Source organism: Rhinopithecus bieti, unplaced genomic scaffold (genome assembly GCF_001698545.2).
Source record: "Rhinopithecus bieti isolate Rb0 unplaced genomic scaffold, ASM169854v2 scaffold_17174, whole genome shotgun sequence".
NCBI lineage: Eukaryota > Metazoa > Chordata > Mammalia > Primates > Cercopithecidae > Rhinopithecus > Rhinopithecus bieti.
In genome coordinates this window covers 1,500,243-1,511,704 of record NW_016808962.1, presented here as the reverse complement: position 1 = coordinate 1,511,704, position 11,462 = coordinate 1,500,243, and the positions used below count along the sequence as shown (strand labels likewise).

The window sequence follows — 11,462 nt, the reverse complement described above, 5'->3', positions numbered from 1 at the left end:
GGTGGGGTGGGTGGTGACTCACCCTTATAATCCCAGCACTTTGGGAGGCCAAGGCGGGTAGATCACCTGAGGTCAGGAGTTTGACACCAGCCTGACCAACATGGTGAAACTTCATCTCTACTAAAAATACAGAATTAGCCAGGTGTGGTGGTGCATGCCTGTAGTCCCAGCTACTTGAGAGACCGAGACAGGAGTATCACCTGAACCTGGGAGGCGGAGGTTGCAGTGAGCTGAGATTGTGCCACTGCACTCCAGCCTGGGCGACAGAGTGAGACTCCGTCAGAAGTTGGAGGATGAGAGCCAGGGTGGCTGGGGACAATTCTGGACCCCACTGTGCATGTGCATCTGGGGTTAGCACCTGGCAGCGCCTGCATGAGCTGGTGAGCCATAGTTTTCTCCGCGTTCCTCTGGGCTGAGGTTCGCTGGGAGGCTTTGGTTCCTGTGTGTGTTGCTGCACAGAGTAGTTACGCACTGATGAGTTAGGGCTGTGGAGGGGTGGATGGCGGCTTAGACTTGGGGCCATGCTGAGGGCTCCTGGAAGGCGGGGACCTTGGCTTGCTGTCCCTCTGACCTTCACCTTCCTGACCTCATGCAGGGAAGATGCACAATGTGGACCTGGCCAGCTGATGGAACTGTAGGGTTGTCCCCAGTACCTTGTGCTGGTGACTAATGGTGGACACCTAGAGGGCTGGGAGGAACAATTCCTGGAACCCTATTGATACAAGTGTCTTCGGGTCCAGTATGTGCCGCTGCCCCCTGCAATTTCAGCAATTTCGACAGAAGGATGCCTGCAAATCTAATGTCCCCAGCGCTCCACTGAGTGCTGATTACTCCTGGAGGTCCCCACCCACGCTTGCCCTCCACTCCCCGACACAGGCCCCTTATCTCTCTTAATTCTTAGTCCAGTTGAAGTCAACACATGTCCAGGAATTGAGGAATCACCCTCAATTCTTTGCTTTTTCCTCCACCCCACTCCCACCCTTTGCTCCTGAGCCTCTGCCTGCCTGTTTTGGGCAAGGCCCAGTCTACACTGGAGCCCAACACACACTGCCTGCCTCCCTCTTCACCCTGGAGGGTCCACCGCCTCCTTGGCTTTATCTTCTCTCTGCTCCCTCCTCAGCTATAAGCTTGGGAATGAATGAATGGACGTATGAACCCTGCCGGTATAATTGTAAACCATCTAATCAGAAATTCAAAGGGCAGCAGATAGGAGGCCACAGCCCAGGGTGCTCCAAAGGCCCAGCCCAGGGCGTGACTGAGGGGTGTGGTAGTCAAGAGAGTGACCTTAAAACCTGGCGTCTGCCTTTGTTGATTTAGTCATTCCATCCGCAGCGCCTCTTGAGCACAGCCGTGTCTTACCAGGCCGGTGCTGAGCGCACACAGTGAGAGACCCACAGACTTGGCACACGCGTAGTTTATAGCATGAGCAAGCCTGTGTCTGTTCCCTGCTAGCCTGGGTGGATAGTGATGGCTATCATTGCAGACACAGAATGAGAAGCTCCAGTGGTGAGGTGGGACTTGAACTGCCTTTTTGTTTGCTTGAATAACATTTAAAACATTTTTTTTAAAAATAAGGAGGATAAGAGGATTGTGAGTACTATGCTATAAGTATACTTTAGTAATATTTAAAAAAATTATAAGAACAATACATTGAATCTTTTAGGAAGCTGAAAACGGATGTGTAGAAATCGCCCACAGGCTCCTAGCCTCACCACCTCAACATCCTGGGCCGCCTGGGGAGGGGTTTTCCTCAGGCTCTTATGCCGTGGATGTGCACAGGGCTGGGACACAGGAAGACTGTAAGGAAGGAGCTCTCCTCCAGTGACGGCAGGTCCTGGGCGCTCAGTCCAGCTCCGGAACAGCAGTGCTGCTGTGTGGTGACTGCGTGTGAGGCCAAGGGGTGCCCGATGTGGATGCCATGAGAGACAGGTGGCTCAGGTAAGATGCTTAAGGTCTGAGCCTCAGCCCCTGGGCAGTGAAATGAGATCAAGGCTCGGGAGGCTGGGCCCTGGCCAGACACGTGGCTGACAAATAGGGCCTCTGCTCTTCATTTCTGCTCTCTTGAGTGTGGATGGTGATTTTGGTTTTTCCTTTTCTTCTGGATTGGAGCATTGCGGTGTTATCTACTGGAAGCGTGCTTTTCATGTACTGGAAACTTCTTGGGGGTTAAAGTTGGGTAAAGTAGGGATTACTTTAAGGCAAGAGCATCACACTCAGTTGGGGACCTGGGAGTCCCCGTGTGTGGAAGGGCAGGGCCACCTTCTACTGAACTTTATTTATTTATTTTTTATATTTTTTTTGAGACGGAGTCTCGCTCTGTGGCCCGGGCTGGAGTGCAGTGGCCGGATCTCAGCTCACTGCAAGCTCCGCCTCCCGGGTTCACGCCATTCTCCTGCCTCAGCCTCCCGAGTAGCTGGGACTACAGGCGCCCGCCACCTTGCCCGGCTAGTTTTTTGTATTTTTTAGTAGAGACGGGGTTTCACCATGTTAGCCAGGATGGTCTCGATCTCCTAACCTCGTGATCCGCCCACCTCAGCCTCCCAAAGTGCTGGGATTATAGGCTTGAGCCACCGTGCCCGGCCCTACTGAACTTTAAATCAGAGGCATTTAATTATTAGCTCCCTTGGAGTGCTGGTGGTGGTGGGACCAGGGCCAGCCTGGAGTTTTTAGGAGGGCACATCTTCCACCTGTATGGGAAGATGGAGTGTTGAGGTTAACTCTGTACTGGTGGGGGATGGCCCTCAAGACCCTGCCTTCTGCTGAGCTTCTCCAGAGCAGGCGTCTGACTCTCAGCCCTGCTTGCTCACTCACCAGGCATAAAAATACCGACTCGCCAGTCGGCAATACAGTGAACCATAAGCAATTGTTTGCTTTTAAAAGAACTTCAGGCAGGCGCAGTTGGCCGTCAAGCTGTGAATCCCAGCCTGTTGGGAGGCCGGGAGACGGGGGATCACGGGTCAGCGAGTCGAGACCATCCTGGCTAACTCGGGTGGAAACCGCCGGTCTCTTACTAAAAATACAAAAAAAAGAGAAAAAAAAAGAAAAAAAACCTAGGCCGGGCGAGGTGGCTGGGGCCTGTAGCCCAGTACCTTGGGAGCTGAGGCAGGAGAATGGCGTAAACCCGGGAGGCGGAGGCTTGCAGTGAGCTGAGATCCGGCCACTGCACTGCAGCGTGGGCGACAGAGCGAGACTCCTTCTCAACAAAAAAAAAGAAAAAAAAAAAAAAAAATTCAGTAGTAAGTAGCTAAAATTTGTTAATATTAATAAAAACAGCACAACTTCTTCGGAAACCATGTATCAGTTTTACACTGTCTGGGAAGAATCTCCCTCCTTACCCTCAAAGCATTAAGGGCTGCAGGAACTCCTCATAGCAGAGGGAAGAGAAGGGATGATTGTGGGTGTGGTACCAGAGCCCCCTCTGTGCACTGTCTGGCATAATCCTCATAAGAAGCTTTTGAAGTCGGTTGCAATTTGATCATCCGCTTTAGCACAGGAAGAAACTGTGGCCCGGAATAATTAATAATAAAACCGCAGGCAGTGAGTAGAGGAGTGGGGTCAGGATCTGCCGCAGCTCTCTGGCCCACCTCGGTCCAGACCTCTTCGGGGAGGCTCCAGGCTACAGGACAGCAGGGCATCTGCCTCTGTCCCCAAATCCCATGGCTCTGTGCTTCTTAACCCAACTATAGATCAGAACCCCCAGGGAGATTGTGAAGAAGTATCACTGCCTAGGGTTCCCCCAGGACTGTGGTGTACTCTGACTGTGATGGAAGTAGTAGGCGTGGAGTTCGTGTGATGTCGGTATGTTTTTAACCAGCTCCTGCAGGGGATTTGAGGAGCAGTGTTGGCTGAGAACTGTCCAGGCTGCTCCTGGGTGGGATCCCCTAGGGCTTCATTACCCACAGTTCCAGATGTGGTCCAGTAGTCATTTTCTGATCTAAGTCAGGGAATGTTGGGGCATTTTCCGTCAGGAAGAAACCGGGGAGGTGTGAAAGGACAGGGCTCAGTTAGAGAGGTTTCCGAAAGGACACTGGTAACTGAGATGGCTATCTGTGGGTGACCCGCCTGCCAGTGCCCCAGCCTCCACGTGGCAGCCCCCCAAGAGAGGGGAGACCAGGTTGGGTCCTCTTACCCTCAGCACCCTGTTTAAGGGTCTGGTGCAGGTTTTGAAGCTGAGCAGGTTGGTAAACTTCCTAGAGCCTTGGGTGCCTTGTCCACATCAAACAGAGTAACAGAGATTTCTATGGGAGGGGAGTGTAGAAAGCCCTCCCGTTTCGTGACCAGTGGCATGGGCTACCATCTAGTTCTTCCTCAGTGTTCTAGAAGAGGCCAGGCTGGCCAATATGGTGAAACCCTGTTTCTACTAAAAATACAAAAATTAGCTGGGCATGGTGGCGCACGCCTGTAGTCCCAGCTACTCAGGAGGCTGAGGCAGGAGAATCACTTGAACCTGGGAGGCGGAGGTTGCAGTGAGCCAAGATCGCACCACACTGCACTCCAGGTGACAGAGCTAGACTCCATCTCAAAAAAAAAAAAAAAGAAAAAAGAAAAAAGAAAAGAAAATGCCATCTTACGCATCTCAATGTATCATCACGGAAGAGTTTAAAAGGCCAGGCACAACACCAACAACTGTGTCCTTTTTCTCCACCCCCCACCCCCGCCGGAGGAAGTGAACATACCTGTTTCCGTTTTTAGTTTTTGAGATGCTCAAAGTGGCAGAGTACGTCCTGACACTATGGATCTCCAGGCTTTTTGTACAAACTAACTCTGCAAGGATTTTCCACTTGGAGTCAACTTGATGGTGAAGAAATGCTTGGCTTGGCAATGAGTGGAAAAGTAAATCGTGATGTCCTCAGCACAGGGTACCTCTTAACTAGACAGTTTCCCGTGTTCTCATTTTTGGTTAGAATAGGTGGGGCAGCTCATTTGACAGGAGGAAACTGACTTGTCGGAAGTGCGGGGATGCTCTGCTCTCCTGTGCTTGGGTTCTGGGACACCCACTGGTAGCAGTAGGTCTGTAAGCTGGACCTGGGGACTTGGGCTTGTGGTTATTTAGCTCTGTGACCTCAGGCAGTTCTGGAAGCTATCACAGTTGGAGGCTGGAAGTCCAAGATCAAGGCTCTGGCAGATTGTCTGGTGAGGGCTGGCTCCTGGTTCATCAAAGGCACCTTCCATCTGTGTCCTCCCATGGCAGAATGGGCAAAGGGTCTTGTGGGATCCCTTTTTTAAAGGCCTTACCCCCATTCATACAGAGCCTCCCCTCATGACCTAAGCACCTCCCAAAGGCCTCACCTCCTAATATCATCACCTCGTGGGTGAGGATTTCAACATGTGGATTTTGGAGGCACACAGACAGCCCATAGCTGTGGGAGTTCATTTTACCATGAGAAAGGTGTCCTCCGTGCTTGTGAGGGGTGGAGACAGGTCGGCCCTTATTTTTCTCTCAGGCCGGGCACCCCCATCCTCCATCCATGGAGAGGTGAAGGAAGGAAGATGCTCCTGTTGGCAGCCCCTGATTCTTCCTGCTCCTCTGAAGGGAGGGAAGGGGATGAGATCTCACCAGGGACTTGGCTGGAGGAGACTTGGGTGAGCCACCTTCATGTAACACTTTTTTTTTTATTCTCCTGTGCACATTCTGTAATGAAACAGCTACTGTTTTGAGCAGGGAAGAGGGAAGAAGCACCCACTGGAGGGTGAATTTTGTAGGGAAAGCATTTTTTATTTACTTCTCAAAGTCAGGAGGAAGGAACTCCGTGACTTCCCACTGTTCCCACTATTCCCCAGAGCAGAGGGAAACGGAGAACAAATGCTGGTTTCCCCAGGGTGGGCAAAAACACCATGCGAAGGATGTCAGAAGTCACCATCTGTTTGTCAGAAGAAGTCCCGAAGTGTGGCAGTTGCAGAATGACACTTCATTGAGAGCCTGAGCCTGCACACCCCACGAGGCTCCCATGGGTGGGGAGAGGCTGTGTGCCTGGAAACTCTGTAGCCAATGGAGACGTTTTGGTTAAACTGGTGGAATAAATGCACTCTTCTCTGTGACCAGTGGACTCTCATTCATCACATATCTACTGAGTGTGTGATTTTCATGAGGAGCAGCGTCGTGTAAAGTACAAAGCAGTACTGCTTTTGAGTCCTGCTTTCACCCGAGTGGCTAACTCCGGTTTTAGACCATCTTGAGGGTCAGGCACTTCACAAATGGCATCTTTGATTATTAACACAACTCTGGGAGGTGGACTCCTTGTCCCCTAGGATGTCGCTGGGTCAGTAAGAGCCTGGGTGAAAGCCCCCTCACCACAGGGACTGGAAGCCAGCTCCCCAGCTCTCCAGTCTTTCAGGTGCCCCATGCATATATCCTGAGCCCGGGGACCTCATGTACCCGAAAGTCCTCTGCCGGTCTTCCCCCTCCAGCATGGCCCTGGGGAACAGGTGGGAAGATGTTTGCTGGAAAGGTGAGATGCACATGTGTCTGAACACTTCCCGAGTGTCCCAGAGGGTGAGTGCCCTGGGAGGCACGCTGGCCCTTCTGGATGTGGGATGGAGCACAAGCTAGCTGCACAGAGAACCAGACAGAAGGGAGATCTTGAGAGGGAGGATTTTCCCAAAGTCTGTGCTTGGGCAGGGCCCGGTACAAGACTGGCCTCTGTAGACAGTGCCTGGGCCTCCTGCTCCCCAGTGACCAGCATTCCTGACTTGGAACAAGGAGGGAGGGCCAGGCTCAATTTCTGCAGATGAGAGCTGGCAGCAACTTGCTGATGTCAGAAATTCCTTAAACTGATGGCAGTCTTTTTCAATATCAGAGGCAAAGTGCTTTTTTTTTTTTTTTTTTTTTTTTGAGACACCGTCTTCCACTGTTCCCCAGGGTTGGAGTGCAATGGCACGATCTTGGCTCACTGAAACCTCTGCCTCCTGGGTTCACATGATTCTCCTGCCTCAGCCTCTCGATAGCTGGGATCACAGGCGCCCACCACCACATCTGGTTAATTTTTTTGTATCTTTAGTAGAGACGGGGTTTCACTATGTTGGCCAGACTCGTCTCAAACTCCTGACCTCGTGATCTGCCCGCCCTGGCCTCCCAAAGTGTTGGGATTGCAGGCGTGAGCCACCGCGCTTGGCCACAAAGTGCTTTTAGATGTGCTTTAGGTGGCACATAGGAACTCCCTCACACTCAAACACCCTCAAGCCATGGAGCGGTGGGACTGGCCACGTCAGATTTTGTGTCGAGGGGCATGTAGTGGGTAGAGGAAAGCTGGGAGTCATCTGCTCAGAGTGTCTGGGGGCCCCAACTGCAGGCTTGGAATGGAGAATCAGGGCTGGATCCTGCCAGGGCAGGGGCTCTGTGAGCACACGTCGGAGGGACTAAGGATCTGGACTCTCCACCCCTCCCTTGGGTTGTCTGGCCAAAGTGTGCTGAGGATTTGGTTTAGATGATGCCTCTCTGCAGAAACAACCAGTGGTAATGCGTGTTCTCATCTCTGAATCACAGGTGGTGCCGACCGTGGCTTGTCCCATCCAAGGTCATGGTCATCTTGACTCCTTGATTAGGTGGAGACTTAAGGCTTCTCTGTTGTTGACTTACTCTTTTCCCTTTTATAGTAAATAAAGGAAAGTATTTAGAGACTATGTATTCTCTCCAAAGGTCAACCAGCCTGTTAGATTCTGTCTCTCCACCGCACAAAACTTCCAAGTCTCCCATCTCATGACGTGTGTAAGCTGAGACCTTTACCCTGAAGAATAACTGGCTCCCAGGCCTCCCATTGCCTCTCTGAGACTGTCTCCTGCTATTCTCCCTCTCCTCTTCCACCAAGTGGGGAGGTACTTTGAGACCACATAGGCTTTCAGCGTGTGCGGTCATTTACTTCTATCATTCACTTCTATCCGTAGGGACTCAAAAGACTCTTGGATTCGTATTGTGTTCAATGGGTCATAATCCAATATTACCACTATTTTGATGTCCAGGTCATTTATAGTTTGCCTGGTGGGAGCCTCTACGGGCTGGCCCCTGTATCTTTTTGTTACACATCCATTGTTCTGTGAGTGCTCTCTTACTTTCTGGCCAAAAAGAAGAGATTTCAGGCTCATTGGGGGTGACTGTTGCTATTGGAGCCTCCCCCCGCTCCAAGGACAGAGCTGGGAGTATCTCTCTTGTGTGTGTGTGTGTGCGTGCATGTGTGTGTGTGCACTGGTGTGTATATACACATTCACATCTACTTTGATTTCTAGATGTATCTACATCTCTAGATTGGAAACTGTGAGTCACACCAATATCTGATTACTGTCTTCCAACACAGGGCTTACTATAATGCTCCCCTTTCTAGACTAGCAAGCTTCTCCCCAATGGAAAGGAAGGTGGCTCCCATTTTTCTTCTCACAGATCCTTATGCTCAATCTTCCTGTGCATAACCAATCTTCTGTCACATCTCCACTGCTATGGCCGTCCTCTCCCCTGCACATTTATCTGTGTTTCTAGGGCTGTTGCCCGAGGCTGAGGTTCTCTTACCTAGAGTTTCCATGTCCACTCCTGCTTTCTCCTGAGTGTCCTCCCAGGCTGCCAGGGAGTCTTTCAGGATGAACATACACCTGTGATGCTTTCCTTTTTGCCAGTTAGAGCCCCCTGTGACCTTGGAGTCCAGCCCAGCTCAGTACCGGGGGCTCCTCCCTTGTCACTGCTTTGTGCAATCCTGCTCACCACCCTGTCCTTGCTTCTTGAGCCCTGTCTACCCTCAGCATCCCAACACAGCTGTGCATTAGCCACCCAGCCTTTGGCCAGTTCACCAAACACACGGTGCCTTACCACCGTTGCCTCTCCTCACCTCTTTTCCTGTCTGGAAAGTGCCTGCTTCTGCTTCAAGTCACAGCCCACTTGTCGAGTTCTTCCCATGATCTGGGGACTCCGTGCCCTCTCTTAACGCTGTGTGTAGATCATCCCTCTGGGAGGGGTGGGGTGAGCCAGCCGCTGTACTTCCTCTGACACCAAGCACACACGCTGCTCACATATCTGTGGGTGGAATGCATGATCATGTGTAGGAATGGACGCATAGGAGCAGCCTCCAGTTTCCAATGACAAAACAGGGGCACGAGTGGCCCCTCAGCTCTCTCCCAGGGAACCTTGTACTTGGTGTTAAAGTCTGACTCATGGAAGGGCTCATGTCCCCAGTTCCAGCTGGGTTTCCAACCCAGGTTGAGATATAGCCTCTCTTCCTGATGCCTGGTTTGCTGATGTCTGCCTTAGCTGTCTGGAATCCATCCTCCCAGGGAAGAACCTCGTTTTGTTCCTGGGAAGAACCTCGTTTTGTTCCTGGGAACCAGGTGCAGTCAGAAGCTAGGGTGAGACAACCCTGCCAGTAAAAAGCACAGAGGACTGTGGCAAAGCATGAAGAAAATCGGAAGCTGGGTAGCAGCATAGAGCTCACTGTGGCCTTAAGATGGAGTGAGGCCAGTCTGCCACCCAAGTTTTGAGGTGAGGGTCTGTGCCTGGAGGAGTTGGCCCCCACCTGCCCTGGCTTCTGAGTCCCTTTGCATCCCCAGACCCTCAGCTACAGCTTACTTCTGGGAGGACTCAGAAGGGTGTGGTCTGAGACAGGCAGTGAACCCCAGTGTTGATGTGGTAGAAATACAGCAAAGCAGAATGTTTTCATTCCTGCACCAGTGTTTATTGCTCCTGCTTGGTGCTGTGTGTGGAAAATCCCAGACAAGGTTAGGACTTCCTATTGGAGGCACAAGACTTATGACCACACTAGAGGGTCAGGGCTCCAACTATCCTTGGGTGGTTCAGCCATGGAGGATGATTAACCAGTCTGGGAGGTCAGATGGGAGGCAGATCTTCAACTGAGCCCAGGACAGCGGTTTTCAGCCAGAAAGGAGAATGGGAGAAGCCCCAAGTGAGCCCAAGGGCGCAAAGCAGAAGGACCCTGGAGTGTAAGAGCCTAGATTGCAAACCTGGTAGGAGGAGGTCAGAGGGGGGCAGGGAGAGGGGCTGGAGAGGTGGCCTGCTGGGGAATTCGGATTGGCCTTAGGATTGAGCAGTTTCTTGCCAGTGAAAAATCAGTTTGTCGTCCTCACTCGGGAGGTTTATCACATGCATGTTATTTGTTACTAGTAATGAAGTGTGGGAGTTTTCTGAATGGCTCCCCTTTTAAATAAGTAAGAGCAGATTCAGGGTATCCCTGTAATAAAAAGCCACTTTCAACTATTTGCCTTCCACTCTGGCTTGCATGGGCAGTGGGCTGGCCTCTGCTCCCGACCATTGTTCCTGGGTGGACCCCCGAGAGTGTGAATCCTGGTACTCAGGTTGGAGGAGTTTTATCCTGCTGGGGGCTATCTGTTCATTGCTGAATTCAGATTTCTCCCGCCGGTTCCTGTGGGCACCGTGGTAAGGGCGGTGGTAGATCCAGCTGACCTCTGGGCGTGTTTGCCCTGGGTAAACCACGACAGCAGCATGTCCTGTTCTTAGCTGTTTGTAGACACTTCTGTGTACCTGGTATTGTGTCAGATGTGAAGGAATCTGGAATGAATATGATACAGAAGTGTTCTCAGGGAAAGACATTTGAAAAAACTAAAGTTTGGATATGCTATAGGAAAAAAATGATGAATGAATACAGAAAAATGAATGAAGGAATGAATATAGAAAAAGGTGAATAATGATGTCATTTGAAGGACAGGGGGAAATGAGAATGCTTGCTTGTCTGCCAGGTGATGATTTAGTGAGGAATTGGAACCCAGAATGGTGTGTTCTAGGAGGAGGTTTTTTCCTTTGTAATTGAAAGTTGAAGAGCAGCTTTGCTCTTCTACTGCAGAAACAGAAAGATGGATATTTAGTGCCAGAACTTGAGAGGTTAACGTCGGCCAGTTGAATTGATGGCTGGAATTTGCACATATGTCAGCCATAAAGGCCACAACTTAGCCCACCCAGACTGCTCCCCACATCCAAGGCATGTGGAGTTGCACGTGGAGTTGTAGATCTGAAGTTAGAGTGTTGGAGCCACAAAGGCTGAGATCCGGGACACCACCCCTAGGCTGGGCCTGGAGTGAAGGCCAGTAGTAGGAGTACAGGGTTAGCTGGCCTGAGGCTAGAAGACCCCCTATCCTGCTCTGAGGCAGGGATCTCTTCCCCTGCCCCCGACAGACCACAGGCAGTGGCTTCATCTTGAACATGATCTTTTATTTTCAGTCTTGCCACAAAGCTTCTTGTAGACAGCCAAGATCCACTGCCCCGGGCAGGCTGGTGAAGTCCGACCGGCATTGAAAGGAGGGATCTGCCTGTGGATCTTGCCCAGCTCTCCTCCTGGCGTTTCTAAGTGACCCTTCCTTCAGGATCCTGGCTTGTCCATCTTCTTCCATCACCCTGTCATCTTCACCTCCTGAACTTCGGGTTTCTAATTTCCTTCTAAAATCGCAGACCCATAAAGGAAGACGGGACTCGAGATTTGCTGTGAATTTTCCTGATTTGCCAGGAGCAGGACGGC

The 11,462-nt window shown here is 51.3% G+C and overlaps 1 protein-coding gene across 3 annotated transcripts in view; it reads left to right on the top strand.

The window, feature by feature from the left end:
* TNS3 (tensin 3) overlaps positions 1-11,462 on the top strand; it is a 311,508-nt gene that overhangs the window by 32,131 nt on the left and 267,915 nt on the right. The window contains exon 1 of one of the 3 annotated variants that reach the window (XM_017888093.1): positions 9,805-9,939. The exons of 1 other annotated variant lie outside the window; for it this stretch is intronic. The gene's annotated coding sequence lies outside the window, so the exon portion shown is untranslated. Of the gene's footprint in view, positions 1-9,804; positions 9,940-11,462 lie in introns of those variants that run through there. One more of the 3 variants, XM_017888091.1, reaches the window with a different exon arrangement.